At 38.4% G+C, this 4,869-nt stretch overlaps 1 protein-coding gene across 1 annotated transcript in view; it reads left to right on the top strand.

The window, feature by feature from the left end:
- The first annotated feature begins 2,584 nt into the window (after positions 1–2,584).
- The window catches only part of SPATA9 (spermatogenesis associated 9), a 38,638-nt gene continuing 36,353 nt past the window's right edge, over positions 2,585–4,869 (top strand). The window contains exon 1 of the mRNA XM_059418259.1: positions 2,585–2,680. The gene's annotated coding sequence lies outside the window, so the exon portion shown is untranslated. The remainder of the gene's footprint in view (positions 2,681–4,869) is intronic.

The raw sequence follows: 4,869 nt of genomic DNA, 5'->3' as shown, positions 1-4,869 counted from the left end.
ATATTTAGAAACAATACATGACTGGCATTTAATATAAAAATAATTATGATCCTGGTTTAGTTCTTACCTGTTTGTCCATTTCTTAACTGAATGAGCCACCCAAGTGTCCCAAGTTTGCCCATTTCTTAACTGGAAATATTCCTAGAAATTGTGTCTTCTTCACACTATTAGAAAACTGATTAAAATTCATGATTTGGGGGACCAGCTATATGTTGGAGGACCCAAATCTTTCTACCAGCCCAGAGGTCCCATTTAAACTCCAACTTCACTAAATTGTTTTCACTAGAGCCTCACATAGTGTCCGACACCAACTTGGCACTCAAGACATACATTCAATAGAAGAATGAATAAATAAATGACTTTCCAAATATCTATAGAATGTTTGCCTTTGGAAGTTACATCATTGCCTACATCCGAAATGCAGCAAAACAAAACTAGTATTTTTTTTCCCACCACTCACCCACCTACCCTGCTCATTCTGCTAATGTTTATATCACTCCCTTTTCTACTATTCTCCCATCCAACCAAGATTTAACAATTTAAAGTGGCTTCGATTCTTCCTTCTCCTTTATTGACCTTATTGTACCTAAGCAGTTACCTCTTCTATTCATTTGCTTCTCAAACATCCTTTACATTTGCAAGGCTGTATTGACCTCTACTGACCTTGACTTCTATTTCATTCCTATAGCTACCATTTAGCTTCATTTTTTTACTCAATGATTCTAAGTTTTCTGCCTCCTCCTAATCTTGATTTACCTTCAATCTATCTTCCATGCTAATGCCTGGTAAATTTTTCTAAACTACTATTTTTTTCAGTACCAACCAAGATTATGGTAATCATAATCACTGCCTACCATTTATTGAATGCTCATTATTAACTCTTTACAACAACGCTGTGAAGGAGGCATTATGTATCTCCATTTTATAGAAGAGGAAACTGAGAGTTAGGGAGATTAACAATGTGTCTGTCACATTTTTTAAGCAGCAGAGCTGGGACATGAACAGGTTAGCCTGGTTCCAATCACTCGGAAAATACCATTTCTCCTAAATATGCATACATCTTGCCCACTCATCAAAACATGCCCAGCTGAACTTTGGCTTGGCAAAAATAAACCTCAGTGAATAGTTACTGAGACCACTTTATTAAAGGAGTAGAACTCTGGAGGGTACAAGCTAAAGGTAAGGATCTCTTTTTTTTTCCCACCCTCCTTCAAATGTGCACTATCACTCTGTTCCAAATCTTGGTGCTCCACCTACACTACGTTGAAATCTCAGTGCAATTTTATGGTTTTGTGCTTGTTCTCATGTAGTAAATGAAGTTTTAGTATTTAGAGTCCAGTCCAGTGTCATAATCCAAACTCTAATCCCGTTCCATTAAAAAAATTTCCCTTTCCTGGCTGAGTTTTGCTGCTGGGGTAGGGTTAGGGCAGATGGGAGGAGCTCTTACTTAACTACGTGGTTGTGACCAGCATTGGTGCCCTCAGGAACAAAGTCAAAGGTGACTGTATCATATGGAACCCTGCTGAGAACCTCCTACTGCATTTCCAGCTAGATTACCATCCTGAGAAGACCCTAAGCGGTCTAGCAGCAGCCTCCATCCCTCACACTGCCTCTTCAGATGGGTGTATTTTGTGGAGATGTCCATTTGGGTCCCTCCACAGATGCTCAGATCTAGCCCACAGTTTGCTCCAAAATAGCTTTCCCTCTCTCTCCTCTTGAATGTCATATGCTCCTTTCATTCCAGCCCCACTGGATCTGCTTATTTGCCTCTCCCACCTTTCTGGTTCTCTGCCAGTTGAAATGTAACTCCCAGCTAATCTCAACACACACCTTTCCCCATGAAGCTTTTCCTGAGTTACTTCTTTCTACAATGATATTCCCAGTCTCAGGTCTATAATCTGCCCCCTCCCAAAGGTCAGTTTTACCTAAGAGTATCCTGGATGAAGCAAGAAAAATGATTAATCTTATTAAATATTGACCCTCAGGTATATATAATTTTAATATTGTGTGAGTTAATAGGAAGTATGCATAAAGCCCTGCTGCTACATACTGAAATACATGACTGCCTCAAGGAAAAAGCAATAGTATACTTGTCCTGACCTGTGACCTGAATCAGTGGCTTTTTTCACTGAATATCATTTTCACTTGAAAGAACAACTGACAGAGAAATTATGGTTATATGGAGTTGAGTGTTAGGCAAAATTTTTCTTAAAAATGAAAGATGTTAAGCTGTCATTTCAAGGAAAACAAGCAACAGTGTTTATTGTCGATGATAAATTTAAAACAAAAATTAAAATTTGGGAAAACTTGCATCTGGCATCATGAATTTGACAGCTTGTGGTGGTTTGGTATATTCTTTGATCCAGTTCTCCTCAGGAGATGGGGCTTAGTTCCCCACCCCTTGATTGTGGGCTGGACCATTTCTACTGAACAAATATGGCTGAAGTGATAAGTTATCATACTGAGACTAGGTTATAAAATAACTATGCTTCTGTCTTAGGTGAGCTTCTTTATATTCACATTCCCTGTCCCTTTTTCTCTCTCTCACGCTCATCTGGGACAAGCTGCCAGGATGTAAGGTAGCCCTGGTAGAGGAAAGCCAACTGCTACATCTTGAGAACATGCAAGCAGCCTATGGAAAGGTCCACTTGGCAAGAAACTGAGGCTTGCAAGCAAACATGTGAGTAAACTTGGAAGTGGATCTTCTGAAGCTTGCCAAATGGCATATGAATGAGTTTGGAAGTGGACTGTTTCTCTATTGAGCCTTAAAATGACTGCAGCCCAGCCAACAGCTTGACTGCAACCTCATGAACAACCTGACCCTGAACCACCCAGCTAAGCCATTCTGGATTCCTGATCTACAGAGACTGTGAGAGAGTACAAACTTGTTGTTCTAAGTTGCTAAGTTTGGGTAATTTACTATTCAATAATAGGTAATACAATAGTTTCCCCAAACTTAAAGACTTTTCTGATAAGAGAAATGGTTATATTAGCAAAGGGTTTTGGGGGAGGTGGGGGTGTAGGGGAGGACAACAGGCTGTTTTATGATGAAACATGTCAGTGGAAGATCTACCAAAATCAAAGGACCAATATCCAAGTGATCAATTCATGATGTTACAAATCATGCATTGGTAGAAGATTCCATCAAAGTACAAGACAGACCGATAAATTTTATTGTAACAGACCACCCTAACTAAACTGACTAAACTATCTAACATTTAGTTACTAATGTAACTAAAGGTTGCAACTAACCTTTGGGAAACTACCACTTATTAAAAGGTAGTATAGGATCAAAGAAGACTATCCACACTTACCAGAAAAGAGTATTATGTAATATATGGGCTGCCAAAGTGAGCATACCAGGAAAGAGTATTAAAATATTTCTTACTTTTACAACTACATTATCTGTCTAAGGCTGGATTTTCTTCATGTATTTCAACCAAAACAATGTGTTGCAACAAATTAAATTCAGAGGCAGATATGAGAAGCCATATGTTTTCAATGAAACTAAACATTAAAGAGATTGCAAAAATGAAAACAAAATCACTCATCTCCCTACATGTTTACTTCGAAAAACAGTTATTTTCATAGGAAAGATTGCTATTGTCATTTTTTAAATGACATGTATTTGTTATATACTGTGTCACCAGTTATGCCAAAATTTAGCAGCTTAAGAGTATTTATTATCTCACCATGTCTATGGATCAGGAATCCACATGTAGCTTCTTTTGGTTCCTCTTGTTCAGGATCTCTCACAAAGCTATATTCAAGGTATGAGTAGAGCTGCAGTCATCTTAGGGCTAGTCTGGGGTAGGATTAGCTTCTCAGCTCACTTACAGAGCTATCAACAGGACCCAGTTCCATACTGCTGTTGGCCAGAGACATCAGTTCCTTGTCACATGGATCTCTTCACAGGAAAGTTACAACATGGCAACTGGCTTCCCTCAAAGAGAGAGAGAGAGCGCGTGCACAATCAAAACAGAAGACACAGTCTTTCTGTAACGTAATCTTGAAAGTGGCATCCCATCATTTTGGCTGTGTTCTTTTTTTTTTTTTTTTTTAAGTCAATGAATTCAGCCCATACTCAAGGGGAGGGGATTACACATGGGCATGAATACCACAAAGTAGGAATCATTGGGGGCCATCTTAAAGATTGCCTACCATATGAATTAATATGTATTTTTATACATTTCTTAGTATTAATTTCTAAAAAGGTATTATCATAGATACAAATCACATAAACAAAAGCTATGTGTCCCTTTGGATCACTACATTTGTATCCAAAGGGACACATAGCTTTTGTTTATGTGATTTGTATCTATGATAATACCTTTTTAGAAACCCGAATGTTTATAGCAGCAATGTCCACAATAGCCAAACTATGGAAAGAACCTAGATGTCCATCAACAGATGAATGGATCAAGAAGATGTGGTATATATACACAATGGAATACTATGCAGCCATCAAAAGAAATGAAATCTTGCCATTTGCAACAACATGGATGGAACTAGAGCGTATCATGCTTAGTGAAATAAGTCAAGCAGAGAAAGACAACTATCATATGATCTCCCTGATATGAGGAAGTGGTGATGCAACATGGAGGCTTAAGTGGGTAGAAGAAGAATAAATGAAACAAGATGGGATTGGGAGGGAGACAAACCATAAGTGACTCTTAATCTCACAAAACAAACTGAGGGTTGCCGGGGGGAGGGGGTTTGGGAGAAGGGGGTGGGATTATGGACATTGGGGAGGGTATGTGATTTGGTGAGTGCTGTGAAGTGTGTAAACCTGGTGATTCACAGACCTGTACCCCTGGGGATAAAAATATATGTTTATAAAAAATAAAAAATTTAAAAAAAAAAAAAAAA

Source organism: Mustela nigripes, chromosome 12 (genome assembly GCF_022355385.1).
Source record: "Mustela nigripes isolate SB6536 chromosome 12, MUSNIG.SB6536, whole genome shotgun sequence".
Lineage (NCBI taxonomy): Eukaryota > Metazoa > Chordata > Mammalia > Carnivora > Mustelidae > Mustela > Mustela nigripes.
Note: the sequence above shows the minus strand (reverse complement) of the source record. Positions and strands in the feature narration are given on the sequence as shown.